The sequence below is a fragment of the Cyprinus carpio genome, chromosome B12, assembly GCF_018340385.1.
Source record: "Cyprinus carpio isolate SPL01 chromosome B12, ASM1834038v1, whole genome shotgun sequence".
Lineage (NCBI taxonomy): Eukaryota > Metazoa > Chordata > Actinopteri > Cypriniformes > Cyprinidae > Cyprinus > Cyprinus carpio.
The window spans coordinates 16,921,970-16,939,542 of NC_056608.1; positions in this window are offsets into that span (position 1 = coordinate 16,921,970).

Genomic DNA, 17,573 nt, shown 5'->3' on the forward strand with positions numbered 1-17,573 from the left:
AAATGTTTTCCCTGTGCAAGATAGAATGAATTATGTTTCCATATTTACCGTAATTGCGGTGAACAAAACAAATGTATTAGTTTAAAATGCATGTTAAATAAAACATTAAAAACTGACATACTGTCTGTTCAGACTGGAACAGGAAAGTAGCCAAAAGCACAGCAGAGAGCAACATAAATGAATGTAAACCACAATGTATGACTATTTGGGTGCTAATACTCCCAACCCTGGGATAAGCTCTAGAGACAGAGGAGATGAAAAAGAAAACATTTACAGAGAAGAAGGCCTCTGTCTACAGATGGTACTGGAAAATGATTTTAGGTTTAGGCTGCAGTGTCAGCGCATTCTTTCACAACTGGGAGTATGTTTCAAACATCACGCCACCTTGCATGTTCCTCGGCAGAATCACCTTGGACGGTAGCCTCTGTTAGACAACTGAATGATATTCATTAGCCTGACACGGCGTCCTTAGATGAACTCACATTGCCTGATAGCAGGACACACTGCATCAATTCACTCATCTCATAACCTTTTATACCTCACAGTGTTCCCCACGTGTCTTTGATAAATTCAAGTGCTTTTTAAAGAGGCTCCAAAACGTGCTCATATTTGGACTATGTGCAAGCAACAACATGATTTAACATCAAGCACACAATGTTATCAAGACATCTCAAGTGGAACAAAACTCTTTGTATTTAAATACTCACTTTACTTGTCAATTTGATACTCAGACATTTGAAATATCAACCATGTTATGCTAAGTGCATATGTTGCAGTATCATAAAAAAAAGATTTCCTTCCATTATCTGTTAATTGAAATGTTCTGAGGACAAAATTGGTTTTGACGTATTTGCTTATGAAACCGATACACCTTTGGCTGAAAAAGTGGCTATTGGCTATTTGTTTGAAAATATTTTATTACAGCTAATAAATGTGCTCTACTTTTCCCCTTCAGTCTTAGTTTATGATTAGTACCTCTGAAACAGAGCTGTGGTCAGTGCCCCAAACTCACCCTGCTATTACATACAGCTTTAAAATGCCAATTAGCCAGCTCACCCTCGCTTTCAATAAGGGGTTATTCTGAGGAGTTTTTCTTTAAACACAGACATATGTTTATCTCTAAGCATATATTTAGAAAGAGAATTTTAAATGGTAGGACCAGATCATTTGTGTGGTCTAGTGAGCTAAAAGAAAAGCAAAAAACAATAAATCTAGAAGAAATACTGCATGCATAAACTGCAATAATGTAAATTATTACAGACAACGTGCTACTTTTACAGCCTTAACCCTTTGATTAAGTCTGAAGGTTTTTCCTATTGGATGAAAGCACTAATGGCCTTTGACCTTTAACAAGCTTTCAAGTGTTTTGACAGCCCCCTCGTATTTTCCCCAAAGACTGCACACCATAAATTGGCACCACGAGGCAGCTATATGTTACTGCAGGACTGCCCACGTTGCAATACTCAAACAGGAAATCTGATCTGAGAAGTCTCAAATCATGATATTTCCTGTTTTTCCCTATTTGCCTGTAGCCATTCAAGGATGGCTTGATATTCTATATGAGAGTGTTGTTTTCTTCAGTCTGATTATTTCCAGATAGCCAGCATGACTGTGGTGGATAGATCAGGCAACTTCATGTAGTCTAACTGAGGCAGATATGGAAGACTGACAGAGAGTCATGGAACAGACTTAAAAATATCCCGAAGCAGTGCTTCTGCAAATCCTGCTGATCCCACTCGATGGATTGTCTTACAGTGCCTCACATGATAATTCAGTCATTTGAATTGCAAATGTTCTTCTGGAGCAGCATAAAAGTATGCACTATATGACAAAGGTATCTGTTTATCATGTGTAGGCATATGTCATGCAATACGTGTTTGATTTCCATGCATTCTATCAGTCAGGGGATTTGTATTTCTGTGAATTCAGCTCAGTTTAGCTGTAACGATTCTTCATTCTTCTGAGCTGCGGTCTCTGTTTTATTCATTAATGATACCGAGAGAGTTTGTCCTCAGTCTGGGCTGGTATGCCAGCACCTTAGCCATGCATGGTACGACAATAATTACAAACCCAGATTCTGGACTGATGTGATCCCCTTCATAGTGAGAGCGAGCCAAGCCAAATCAAATGCTTTGATATACAAGTTTTAAAGTCCTGAAGCATATGTAGGTCATTTTCATTTGCCCTGGTAATAAACTGACTATGGAACCAAGTGCTCACTTAAACAGCCTTTTAAAATGGGTTTGACGTTTCAAACGTCTGTCAGTGTTCCTTTTACTGTAACGTCATCTTTATCTTAGATTTACTGGGCCTTGCAAACATTTTTTTCCCCAACCAATATGTTCAGGCCCTACTTAGTTATTTAAAATGTTTGTGAACTAAACTTTACAGAGTGAGGGAGCAAGTGAAATACAGGTAAGGTTTCTGCAAAGCCTTTATATAAAGATGATTTTGGTGCATTTATGAAAATTACTACCCACGAGCACGCAGTCCCTTGTTTGGATGACCCGCCATTTTGGAAAGGGCCAACATAATAAGGATACTTGTTTGTAAGTTAAAGAAGACATGTAAAGTTTGCCGAATGAATTGCTCTATGTGGAAACAGTTCGCCATATACGTTGACTGCCTGGGTATTAATCTTCAACACATTTGCCATGACATTAGTTTAGAAGAAAACATTATTTGGAGTTTAATCACCATGGGTGACAGCTAGGAATTATTTACAGCCCTACCCATTTGAATTAGGAACCGTTCACACAAATGTGCCCTTGTGCGAGACACAGAGCTGACGAATGAGAAAGACTACAGCGAAATTTGGCACAATTGTCAAATACAGAAAAACAAACAAAGTGAGAAAAAAAAAATGTGTTCTGTGTGAACCTCTTTATACAGTACAGATCAAATATAATATCTAGCTAACCTAAAATAAATTATATACACGGCACAGTTACTAATGGTATGAATATAGATATTACTTATAATTCATTATTACAAATTATGTATAATGTATAATCTGTGTATAATCATTTGCATTACTCTGCAAATGATTATTACTGTTTACTGTGATTTATTAACAAATTTATGATCTGAATGAACAAAGATAGTATGAACAGATTTTATGTATTTATTGTGTGATAAACCAAATCTTTCATATTTTAGCCTGTGTAGTTGGTCAAACATTCTGTATCACTAATCCACAACCACCTCTAATGTGGGATAAATGTGTTTATATCTTTGGTATGAACAAATGTATACGTTTACACACACTGGAAAGTTTATTTTTTGTGCAAATGCACAATTTGTATGCCATTATTTTTAGTTAACGATATTCATTGTTCTCTTACAATCTTCCATCTTAAAACTGGAAAATGAAGAAATGAATTTGCTATCTGAGGGCTTCGACAATTATGTATGTGTATGGCTAGATCTTACTATTTGTGCATACTGCCAAACCAAAAAAGACTATCTCTAAGATTTCCATAGAGAGGCTAGAGAGTTCCACAAGACACTGACAGACTAATTCGGAGCTATCAAGGGAGCTCTTATTGGACCAAATCCTTTTCAGTTCTCTTCATATTTCATAACACAATTGCTCTAGAGGAAAATCATTATTGCTCACTGTTTCCATATCAGGGCTTTCAAAATAGGAGTTGAGCAGGTTTCCTGACCACAGATGTTCACAGCTACTTCTGTATTGGGATGGATATTCCGGAGAATGGCCATTTGACTATATTTGACAAGACAAAAGCTAACTGCGTGGACAGAACTGATGGGAAAAGTAAGGAAATAAGGTTTGCTCTGGAGTATTTACAACCATTGCAAATAATACCTACTTTCAATGGTTCTCTATTGTTAGCGACATTCAGTTTTTCTGAGCTTGCAATGACAGATGGATGTCCCGGTATGTTTGTGATATGTTATCCTAGTGTCAACTCTAGGATGACTATGTATTCAAGGAAGGCAAAATGGAAAACACCTGTGGTGATCCTGGTGATGCTCTGTCTGGTAGAAAAAACATCTGGTTTCATCTGCGGATGATTTCTTGTCCGTTTCTCTCACACTCCAGTATCCCTCATTCCTTTGCCCCCCTTCTTTCTTTATTCAAATATCATATGGAAAATTTCTCTTCTCCTCAAAGTAAGGCCAGAAAAAAGAAAAAGAAAAAAAAAAACCCTCATCTGGATTCTTCCACAGCAGCAGTGATGATTGATAGAGACATAGCTGTTTTTATCTTAAAATGTTGGACAAAACAAATAGCTATAAATCTTCCCGTGTGCAAACAGGGAGACACTGGCCCGGGAGAAAGCAGGGAAGTGCACAGTGAAAACTTTATGGCACCAACAACGTTAATGGCAGCTCTGGATGATTCCAGGGGCCCAGCAGAATCAGACTCGAAGTGCTGATGCCAGTAAATGGTGATTTCATTCAGCTCCCATAACAGATTGATTTCTCTTTAAGTAACAGCCGTAGCTACCTTTAATTTTGGCATTCCAAAATGCTTACATATTGATATAGTTTATTTAACATATGGTTGGATCATCATAGCAGTATTTTATTTATTTATTTTTCCTTCAGATTCAAGCAAGTGACTGTCTAGTCTAAACATGGCCTGGAGTTTATTTGGTTTGTACCATCTAAATGTTTCAGAACAGTTTGTGAGTGATTACGTGCATGTGTGTTTCTCTGGCAAGTAGCATCTAAAGTCGGCTAAAGAGAAATGAGTTTATTTCTGTCTGGAAAACATGACGTACAGCTCTCACTTCCACAGGTGCAGAACAGGATGGGGACATCTTGTATTTTTCCTCCAGCTTCCTAAAATTCAAATCATCCAAGCATCAAGATTTATCTTTCCCTTGAGAGAACACAGTTGAGACACAACAAACCAGGAACATCAATGGAGCTTTAGGTTTTCTGTCAACAGTTTTTCCATTTCACCAAAATATGAAGGTAGTCTATACCCCAAAGATAAAATGTATCTGTTGCTGGCTGGTTTTGGATCATTCAATAAGCTAAGAATTCTTTGATGAAATACGACCTGAGGATGATGTTATTGGTGCACCATTCTGAGTTCTTTCAACAGTCTGGCACTTCACTTTGACAACTAATCACGTTGTGACTGAAGAAAAGCAAGCTATACTTTAAAGGGAATGTGGGAACTTTCCAAGGCTTCTCCTGGAAATCTCACCTTCCACCGAGGACTTCGGTTTTAATGATATCTCAAGGCCTGTCTCCTGCGCTGCTCAGAAGGAGCTTGGCATGATGAACAAAGTCCTGTGTGATGACCTCACAGGTTCAGAATAAGTAGCAATCCTGTGTGATGATCTGACCAAAAGGTCCTGGAGAATGGAAAGCAACTCTAATGGTTTTTTATTTATTGTGTTAAGCTCCCACACTAAAAGACTGAGACTAGAAAGATAACATTTCCTATTGTTTATATCCGCAGACTGTAATGTCTTACAGATGTGTACTCCATTCAGTTGTGCATTTAAAAACCAGAAAGCTGGTGAGCAGTGCATGCAACTTTTTTGCTACTTTATTAATTCATCAGCTTCAAAACTTCCTAGCATAAACAATTATCCATCTCTGACTGTTTATTTTAGCTTGTTCAGTCATGTTGTCCATTTTTGAGGGAGTTTTGTCATTTTTTTAAAAGTCTGTTCCAGTCTTTGTATGAGAACAAAAAATGTGCCTCTCAGTTACATAACTCTGAAATAATAGAAACCATCATATTTTTTTTGTGTGATCTGGATATTTTCTGTCACTAATTCACTGTCTTGTATAATTAAAAGCCAAGAACTTAAAATAAACTAAAAAACTTGAAATATCTGCTAATTCTGAGTTAAGCTTAAAAACAGGTTCGTGTAGACCTCCATATAACTAAAATGAAATACAGGATGTTCATAATTTAAGAGTTATGTAACTGAGTGAAAGGTTTATTTCCTTTCAAACAAGGGAAGGAAAAGAGAATAATCACAAAAATGCATCAAACCAAGATACAAACAAGATCACTGGATGCTAAAATAAGCAGTAAAAGATGGATAATGCTTCATGGATAAAGTTTTGATCTGGCTGAGTTGATAAAGTAGACCATTAGAAAACCAAAATTACAGGTAGTAAAGCAGAAGTAAAAATCTTTAGTTTCTCCTGAGTCACCAACGCCTAACAGAGTTTTGCTGTCTTGTTTCCTCTCCTGTACTGGACAAAGTGCTTTTCAAGAGGGGGTTGGGACTCCCAGCATGTTAAAGTAATCATATTTTGCTGGTGGACCTCACCACAGCTTTGGGAGTTCTCTCCAGGGCTTTTCCTGAGTCACTGGATCTGGGGCAAAGTTACAGGCACTCAACATGCATCTCCATTGTGCCTCTTAAACCTGTCCGCCTGTCAGACAGCTGGAAAAAATCCATCCTTGTGTCCTGTTTTAGAGTGTGCTGTACTTAAGACAGCATAATTAGAGACTTGAATCTTCCTCCTCTAACCACACAAAGCTTACATCATTTTTGAATGAAATCGACTATGTTTGATTTGAGGGCACATTCTTGAAAACTAGGAGGTCTGTTCAGTGTGTCAAGACATTGAGGAGGAAGTTTACAAAAACTGAAACCCTATTGTGGTTTTGTGCACAAAAACAGGTTTTTCTGCTGAAATACCATGAAAAAGCCTGATGATGTTGCCTCTGAGAGCATGAGAAGTTCTGATCATGAAGGGACTGCCTGGAGTGTGCGAACGTGCTGACATGGCTGTCGCCCCCCTTGGTGTGGAAGCTCAATTTAATAGCAAGCCAAGTCAAATAAATGTTTATCCAGCGTAAACTCTTCCTAGAATCCAAACAGATGTCAGTAGTGCCAGCTCTTACAGCACTGTCTGCTATGAACTATGGATTGCTTTACACTGAACCCCTGTTTTTTTTTTTTTTAAATGTAATGCTTAATGTGAATAAAATGTAGTGTTAATTTCAATTTTTTAAACAATTAGATTACTTTGCCATCATTAATCTTTAAAAATAATTTTAATTAATAGCCCTTAAAAGTTGTTTTAATGTTTTATTTATTTAAATGAAATATATTATTCGTCACTCTCAAAAACAAAACACTATTAAAACTGGATGATCTAAAGTGTTTGGGTGAAATATGTTTAGGTCACAGCTCTTGATTAAGTGTTTGATTGCTAGAGAAATTCAGCTGATTGATCAGTCAAGATAATGTTGAAAAGATGTCAAACTAAAGCCAAGGTAACTGAAGAGATGATTAAAAAGTCAAAGGAGATCAAACTGATTGGTAAATGGAAATGTTTTGATAAAGCTTCAGCAAATTTTACTTGCCAAGTTATTCTTATGAACAGACATCTGGATGATTAAATCAAAAGACTGAGAACAAACAGACCATGCACTACAGTAAATTATACAGTTTCTTGTCCAGACAATCACTTGCAACACTTTCTCCTATGTCATTTTTTGACAGGTGCATGCCATTCTGCTAAACACCTAATGCTTCTTCCAGGATTTTCCCCTTGGACATTTACAGCATCAGAGATCAAAGGAAACAAAAACATTTTCATACATTTTCAATAATTCATGCCTCAGTCCTGCTGTCACGGTTGTGATGTACAGAAGTAAACAGTCTTTAATTATCCAGACTAGAACTAAATACATTGGCAAATGAGGATAATTAACAAGACACACATGAACCAAATGATACAATCAGACAGAAACTAGGTCAAACAGAGCACATGGGGGAAGAAAACACAACAAACAGTCCTTGGGTCTGACAGTTTGGCCCCCTCCCAGAAGGTGCGCCCTCTCGCAGCAGGAACAAAAAAGGAAGGGACGGAGGGGGATTTAGGAGGAGGACACAAGGAGTGGAGAAGGGATGGTGACAGGGAACGGCAAAGGGCTGGCAGGAAGCCAGGCAGACAAGACCAGTTGAGGTTCCGGTGGAGGACGGACACCCCGGAGGAGGACGACAACCAAAATCCAGGGTGGATCCATTGGAGGGGGAAGCCAGGGAGAAGCCTGGAGGGAGCAGGAGGAGCCAGGCAGGACCCAGGCCATAGCCATAATAGGGGCCCAGGGAGGAGCCATGGTGGAGGAAGGGTCGCCGACTCCAGGGGCCAACCGATGGCGGCAGTGCAGGTGGAGGTGGAGCCCGAGGCAGAGACGGACAGCCAATGAGCCAAAGCAATGGGGAGGATCCAGAGGGCCAAGGCGGAGCAGATGGCTCCTGTGATCGAGGTAGAGGCAGGGATCCGGAAGGCCGCGGGGAGCTGGAGCGATGGAGTCCCAAGGCGGTGGATGGTCAACGATAGACCAAGGTGGAGCCGGAGGGATGAGGGAGCTCAGGCTCACAAGGGAAGACAGGCGGAGCTGGTGGACTGACAGGCCACGGTGGAGAGAAGGGAGCTAGGAGCCATGGTGGAGCCGCTGGGTTGAAGGGGCGAAGCGGAGCCTGGGACTCAGAGGCTGGAGGCGGAGACAAGGGATCCACCAGCCATGATGCCGATGGAGTCTGGCAGACCCGCAGCGATCACACTGCACAGATGGTGGGCTGAGGGTGAGCCGAGGGACTGCCAGGAGACAACGGTGGTGATGGTGAGGACTGATATAGAGGAGGTGGGAGAGGGAAGCTGGGCAGGTATTTAGGATGTTCAGGGGACTTAGGAATGGAGTGCACTGCCCACACACACCACAAGGCCACTCCCAATACCGGGAGCGCCAACGATAGGGGAACAACCTCCGTGGTCGTTTCTGGACAGGCAGACAGTTCAGGGCAGACAGATAGTTCATGGCAGGCAGATTATTCACAAATGCCCTCCATGGCCGAACCAGGACTGACAGAGAGTTCAGACGAAGGCAGGAGAAGAGGGGACATGTCTGCATATAAATCCAAATCCCTGCAGCGGGGTGATAGTGGGCTGGGCTCTGGGTCCTTACGTGTTCCGGATTGGGGTAGGGCGCTCTCCAGACACCGAAACATGGCCTCCCTCCAGTTCAGTGCGGTAGTGATTGTCCCGAGCCACAACAGAGAATTTCGCCGCCCTATCCATTCCTTTTCTTCCTTTTTGTGGTCCAGTGTTCTGTTGTGATGTACAGAAGGTGCACAAAGAAGAAGAATAATGTAAACAGTCTTTAATTATTCACACAGAGGTTATCCACAAAAGGCAGGCAGCTATCACACGGACAACGTTAACTTTAATACTGGACGACGGAACACAGGAACAGACTCGAACTAAATACATTGGCAAATGAGGGTGATTAACGAGACACACCTGAACCAAATGAGACAATCAGACAGAGACAGAAACTAGATCAAACAGAGCACATGGGGGAAGAAAACAACAAACAGTCCTTTGGTCTGACACCTGCATTGTCTAAGAATGTCTAAGCTTTTACTGGAATTGTAGAGAGAGATCTGGCTTCCCGTTCTTATGTACAAGTGCTCTGTCTACCACTCATAAAAGAAGATTCTCACCATCCCTGATTTACGATGTGCTCCGAGCTAGTTTTAACCAGTATTACATGTGCAGCTTGACCCAACGACTGAACTCTTCAGACAGCCAGTAGACTGCATCAAGTATTGGCAATGTCTGTTTTTAGATATTTGGACCTTTAAAAGCTGTCTAATAAGCATGTGACCTGCAGGGCTGATTACTTGTGAATATTTGAGCTTATAATATTTCTAGGCTTGTACAGTAAATCTGTTTGTGCAGGCTAACAATACACAAAGGAACTCAAGATTGCTAAAAAATTTGATAAGTTTGGCAGTATGTGTTTATATAAATCACTTCATAAATTTAGATTGGTTGTACTTATGATTTACAAAAACAGCCAAGTTTGAGAAAGAGAAATAAAGACCAAATTTTTCAAACTTTCGAAACTGTTTCAGCTGGCTTTGATGGTCTAGTACACTAAATTTGCAAGAGTGTTGATGGCTTTATGCTCCTAAACAGTCCACAAGACAGAACAGCAGGTCATGTTCCAATTAGGAAAGCAAAGGAGACAGTCTAGACACTGCATCAAGGGGAGAGAAGACCTTCAGTGGTTTTTCATTTTTTTCACAGGCATGTCCCCTTGGCTACATCATCTCACTAAGGCACAACTACAGTAGGCCCATGTGATCTGCAAATTTCCAAAAATTGGAACATGTGATACTCACAAAGTTCTATGCTGGCCCTTGAGTGTTCGTTTATTAGATATTTTGGCTAAGGCTCAGTATCCCAAAGCACTATGTTAGTAGCATGCAAGTAGTACTTAATATCTATGACACGTTTCGCAAAAGCATTGTTGAAGCTGAATGATCATAAATTTACAAGCACCTCGGACTACTTCTGGATCTTTCCATTTACTTTCACAGTTTATCAGAGACAAAGGTCACATGAATTTTGATCATTACAAAGCCACTACATTTGAGAATTAAAAATGTAGAGACTGTGCTTATCACATGATAGGCCTCGATTTACATCCAGATAATAGGGTAGAGTTATGCACTGTATTGTTAAGAATTGTTAACTGCTTGCAATAGAGACATGGTGTTAAAAGATAATTTCAGAAGAAATATGAGACTCTGCACAAGTTTAGGCACTTATAAAAAATATTACACATATTAGATTTGCGCATATTATAACATCAAATGTAATCACTAAATTTATGTTCATGCATGTTCACTATTTTTTTTAAATCTTGTTTTTCTAAAGTCATTATATATTATAATTAATTTTCTTTGTTCACTAATGTTAGATCATTTTTACATCTTGACAAACTGACATGCTTTTTTGTGCATTTTTTTCATATCGGGGAGGCCAAAATATTGGAGATATTGGGGAAAGTTTTGGTCAGCACCACTGGTTTATTTTACATTTTGTGAACTGGTTTGGGGTATGGTTTTCTTCTTTCACAAAATAGTGTACAATGTAATTTAAGATGAATGTTATTGGTAAACTAAGCTTAATTTGATTTTGCTCTCAGCTACCAGTTGCATGTAGCACTTTCAGCCTCATTTAACACATTATGTAAAAACCACAGAATTCAGCAGAGCCTAGCAGCTTTGTCTGAATGAAAGAGAATGATGTGTTTCAGAAAACACAATGATGTGATATACCATTAGATAATAAGAATCCTGCTAGGGATTTAGCCATGTCGCTCACCATTGTGTTCATGCAAACCTTCACAGCTTTCTGGGTTGTTAAAGAGCTTCACTGGGGCATATTTGTGGAACAAGCCATGGAGCAGGGCCTCTGATTTCCTTTATTTGTGGTGGAGCCCTGGAGGGAGAGCTGTCACTCAAAATATGCCGGTCTGCAGAGACTTGGGTATCACCACAGGAAGCTGGTGCTGATTATGGGAAATGGAGACTGATCTCATGTTTGGCCTGAGCAGACATGTACTTAAAGAAGAAGAGGTCTCTAAAGAACGAATGGAATATTAAAGCTTGTGTCTAACTATATGTTTAGGCTTGATGCTATCAATCACCTAATGCAAGTTTAAATGTATGATCTGTTGTACCAATAACCTCTGACAGGAGGATCAAGAACATATTGAAAATCATTTCTTTCTCTTAGTCTACACAGCCGTTTTCCACTGAACTCTGAACGTGCCTAGTCGTTTGGGTGCGTCAGGCTGTGAAAGCCATGACTCACCATCTCCAGTGCCTCTCCACAGGAATGTTCCTCTACCTCTCTGTGAGGCTGAATTCACATCTGGATATGGAGCTTGATTCCCTTAGTCTTTTGGGTGGGTCAGTTTTCTGTGTGACACATCAGCTGTTAAAGCCTGGTAAACCAACTTCTCACCTGCTTTCCCCTTATGCTGGTTTCAAAGACCTCAAGAAAAGTAGTGTTATTGTGCTATTTGTGTTTTTTTTCTCATAATAGTCACACATGGGAGCCAGAATGGAGGCCAACAGAAAAAACAAACTGGAGAGCTTATGAACATGCCAACCAATTAGAAAACAGGTTGTCAGGGTGGTTAAGGAAGAGGATACAGTTGCAGGGATAACAGAGTTGGGTTTCAAACACAAAACAGGAACTAAACCACTGTCCGAGAGGGTAACCAGGAGAGATTCCGGCCAGGTCTGTGGAAGTGAATGTCAGCTCAGCAGGAGGTGTCTAGGAAAAGGGTTTCAGAGCGAATGGCAGAGAGCAACAGTTCAAGAGCAACGAGACAGACAAGCTCTCCAGTGAACACCAAGGCACAGGGAATGGCTATGGTGGGAGAGAGGTTCCTGGAGAGTGAAGGCAGAAGCCTGGCTGACTTAACTGGAATCTTCTGAGGCTGGTAGACAAGACTGATATTAGCAGAGCAGCTGGATGGATGGAACAGGAAGGGCAGGGAAGCAAGCAGCGCAGGGCAGCAAGGGATGGGAGGGAGGTGGCAGGCAGTAGGGAGTCCAGCAGCCAGAGCCAGTGGAGGCTGGGGAGCAAAAAGGGGGAAGGGGAAAAACAAAAACTAAACTAAATGGCAGGAGCTCAAAAAACAAGGAACTAGATAGCACAGAATTAAATCATAAAAGAAAAAACCCTAATATCAAAAAGTATCAAATAAATCTTTTGTCATACCGTTCTGTTTGGAATGACATGAAGGTGAGTAAATTAAGACAATATTTTCATTTACGGCAGAACGGTTCAGTCAGAACGCATGCGAAACGGGTGAGTTGTACACGTGAGCAGCACAGTTTTATATTCTCCTGGCTTTTCAAATCTCTCAACAGAGAAAACAGTATTGGATCTTGAAGACAAGTCCTCTGCTGGTTTGTTCTTCTACCAGGAAAAGGTAGCATCTGGGTTTGGTTAGTTCCAATTAACCCAATTTAAACAGTCCCTGCAGAGAAGAGGGAACAATTCCTGTGGAATTTCTCATGAACTTGTGTTATTGTTTTGGGTAGGATCCCCATCAAACACTCTGAGTGAGGTTAGGGATGTATTCCATGTCCAAGAAGAGGGATAAATCCTTAGCACAATTAGAAAAGGCCATAGCTCAGAAAAAAAAAATCAGACTTTTGCTCAATGGGGTCATTCTGGGTCTGGGCGGATCGAAGGAAAGTTGAATATTGTGTCATTCATGAGGAAAGCTTTGTTTTATTTCATCTGAATTAAATCAGTCATCTCAAGTAAGATCAAGTGTGTCTGGAAGGATCAAAGGTTTGGCTGAAGGTCGTCAGGTTCAAATTCCTCCATGAGGTCTTTGACAAATGAAACCCCGGGATAACGGAATGACTTCTACTGAGCTCATTTACCATCAGAAATCTGATCTTATCATGAAAAAATGTCTGGCTACATTTCTGACAAACAAAAATATCTGACTTCATCAAAGGTTGTTTGACATGTTCTTTGTTTATGTGAAATGAGTGCATGAGTTTGCACAAGAATTGAGACACAAGCCACCAGCATCCAGGGGCAAGTGTTATAAACCAGCTGAACCTTGAACCAGTAAACGACTTTTGAGAAAGTATTTTAGAAGCCCAAGGGCAAGGCCAGGAATGCATGCACAGTAAGGAGGTAAAATAAGCAAAACAAGGAATAATACAATGCAGCGGTTCGCCTGTCAGTCTCACTTCTGTTCCGAGTACCTTTGAAAAATGGAACGACTGCCTCTCCCACTGTTTATCCATTTCTTCTGCTGTCTCAGTGGTCATGCAGTGGGGTCCAAAAGTCTGAGATTACAAAAAAAAAAAAATCATACTTAAACCTTGAAATAAACAGTAAAAAATGTTAACAGTAAAATTGAAACATTACCAAAAATAAATAAATAATAAATCACTAGTTCACATTAGAATACTGATCCAAATTTTTTTTAATTAATTTAGAAGGATGTAGTAACACCTGAATAATTTCTATATATATTACTATATAATTACTATATAATTACTGAATAAAACTTACAATGATTTCAGTCATTACTATAGAATTATCATGTTATTCACTTTAGAATAATGATCCAAATAATAAGTAATTCCTTATGAGGAATTCGGTAATACTTGAGTCATGACTAGTGGGTTATCATAACCTTCACTTTAGAATTAATCATACATTATGTATTATTCACATTAATTATAAACCTGTATACAGTAGTTCTTAGTAGTTCTTAGGGATATATGAAAAAAATTGTAGTAACTGATTAGCTAGTGAACTATCACATTTGAATAAGCACTATTACTTCCTAATTCATTCATCAGAGTTTCTTGTTAGATACTAGTAGTTAGAGTGCTAATATTGCATTACTCATGTGTTCTTGTGTAGTTATTTATTAATGATGCAACAGTATTCTAAAGTGTTACCCATTTTTTGAATATCTTCTCAGAGAATTGATTTTGGCTTGGATATTAAGGTGTTTATTAGCTTTATAGTCATTGGCTGCAAGAAAAATAGATGTTGGCAAAAATACTGAGAGATTATTTAAAAATAGACGAAAACAAAAAAATCCTATCAAATGATCTAGAGGAAATTGAATAGAGGGAATAGGAATTGATTTCAGTGACCTAAATACCTTGAAATGATGTGGGGAAACCACAAACACCAAAAAAGGTTTTCTAAAAACTCTGAATGTGTTTCATGCAGGAATGGCCACATTGACTACTTGATTTTAGTTTACTTTTTTTTTTCTTTCTTTTTTAGTAAGTAGCCAGATACCTATGTTTATTTGGAGCTAATGATTAAATTATATTTCCTTTTTAATTTATAGTTAATTTAGAGCATGGTTTCTTAACCATAGTGGCAGCATTTTTAAGCATCTTTAACTAGTCAAATGGAGAATTCAGAAAAGTCTAAATATAAATGAACCACCACAGGCCACACTTTTCCACTTCAGCAAGGAAACCAGATTTATCTTACTGACTGATCCAGTGACATCATCTCTCTTTTCCTGACGAAGAAATATTACCCATAAGTCGGATTTATAGATGTTGCCTGTCACATAGTTTGAAGAAGAGATTCCTACTATGAAATTGGAGACTGTAAAATAATTCAGTGCTTTCTATTATAAATAGGGAACAGTCAGTAGAAACAATCTGTTTACTGGACATCTCAATATTTTATATTGATACATAACGTGTACTGTACCTTTTCTGAAATGTAATCATTCTCCCACTTTAAGAGTTTCCAATAAGAAAATATGGCAAACTGTTATTGCTAACATATGAGTCTGCAGTGCACTTCTTTAATGCATAATGCCTTGAGGGAAAAGCCTACTTTTTTTTCTAAAGAAGTAATAAAAGCATTAAGGTTAATCATTCAGTGCGAAATGCGAGCAAATTTGTTATTGCATTGACTCACATAGCCCATGACATTTGGTGCCTTTCACTTTGCATTATTCCAAAAAATTAAATCACACATGCATTCCCGTTTCTGACTTTTACAAGATTGGAAACTGTGTAAATTGCTCAAGCGGAAAGGAACATAAAAAATAAATTGGTAACAAAGTGAGAGAAACAAAAAAATATATTATAACAATAAAAAAAAAAAAAAAAAAGATTTCCCTGAGGCCTAAGACATAAAATGGCTGAGATAAAATGGGAATTCTAAAGACTTTGTCTAGCATTCTCTCATTGTTAGCTCATAGAGTGCAACGTCAGTCTGGAAGTCATTAGCTAAATGTTCCGTTTTAATGATAGATATATGAATACTTTGGGAGGTGAGGAGAGGAGAAGGCTTTCTGCTTATTATGTAATGTGGGCATTAGATTCTGTGACGTAAAGAGGATCAGAGGCTTTGCCATAAATTTTGTGTAGGTTATGCTGTGATTGCTGTGGAGACTAGAGTTTCTAAAATGTGCATCACAATTTTGGATAGACGAAGGGCAATATGGTTTAAAGCATGTTTATTTAGGACTATTAAACAAACATGGTACATGCAAAACCATTCTATACAATAAACATAGAATAAACATAGAAGCATAGAAAAAAAAATAATAATAATTTTTCCCCCAAGAACTCCTGTCCATTCTTATAAGATATCTGTTATGTGCATTAGTTTACCATATGTTTGCTTCCTTTTATTCCACTTTTTGAAAGATAATTTTTCCAGAAATTGTTCAAAAAATATGTACAAGAAGTGGTTAAAAGACAACAAGAAAGAAAAATAAGATTGATTGATGATTCTCCCTAAGATTTGCTTTGAACTTGGAACATATTGGACCAAAATCAATCTGGTAAGCTTCCCAGTAACCCCATTGGGACAGTCTTGTGGTCAAAATGTCCTTCTCTCTGGGTTATGATTGCTAGGTTTGCAGTCTACAAAAAAGCAATACTTTCACACTCTGAGCATATGTTTATTGAACAGTTCAGAAACCATTTAATGACATGCCCTTTCCACTGCATCAAAGTGATAGTTCTGTAATACATTAAAAGAAGCAATGCTGCAGTTGGTCTTCAAGAGCAAAACTGACTTATTAACTTATAGCTACACATAAAAATGTAAGCTCATGATCATGTGATGCATGTGCTTTGGCAGAACATCACTGTTCTTTGTGCATTATGTAATTAACGTGGAACCTTTCTCAAGAGCTGATTATAAAATACACATCTTGGCAAAACAACATCAAATTTGTTTGAAAAACCTGGAACTGTAATTTAGGCTCCACGGACACATCAGTCAAAGGAAGGAAGAATTATTATTTTGCTCACTCTAATCAGGCACTTAAAAGAGTGGCACTCATGGGGATACTTTCACATTTTTGACGTATACAGGATATAATGTAATTTCCAGCATAAAGTAGTGAAATATACAATGATGTCATGCTTTTAACCATCTGATGAGGCCAGATTTTGCGAGAGTTCTTTGATTTGCTTCACCTAGGGCATGCTGTAAACATGTACATCATCTGTCTCATCTGCTGTAGTATATCTCCACTTTATGTGCTTTCGTAAGATGTTTCCACTCGACAAAAAAATGATGGAATGTCTTCTTTTGTGTTTTCAGAAAGGGATGGAGCATATTTTCAAAGGAATGTAAAGCTCTTGAGAGAACAGGTCAAATTAAAGTCATACATCTTAAATGGTAAATGCCACGTTGTGCTGTGAGGTGTCTGTCTGTCTGTCTATCTATCTATCTATCTATCTATCTATCTATCTATCTATCTATCTATCTATCTATCTATCTATCTATCTATCTATCTATCTATCTGTCTGAATAATTATGGGACATACTGTATTTGGTATTTGATACTGGGATATAGAATTACAAGATTGAAATTATTATGCATTATATTATAGTAATATATTATTTATATACTTTTTAAGTTGTACTGTACATATGTACACTCTCTCTGTATCTCACTAACAGATTTTTTTTTCTTTTTTTTTCTTTTTTGGTGTGAAGTTTGTTTGGTGTGATCTGGCATTTGTCCATTGACACTTCTTTTCTAGTGCTTTTTAGTATAAACCTGACTTCAGTCTTGACCTTCTCACATACCTATGCTCACATTTAGGTCGTCACTCTTACCCCAACAGCCCCAGGCGCGATTCAGAACTGCATTAGCTAATGAAAACTGTCATGACGTGCTGTCACTGGAACAACCCGCACCTCTCTAGTCCAGCGCAACCCTCCTCCAGCACCCCAAACCCTCCCCTTTTGAAACCAAATATGCGCCA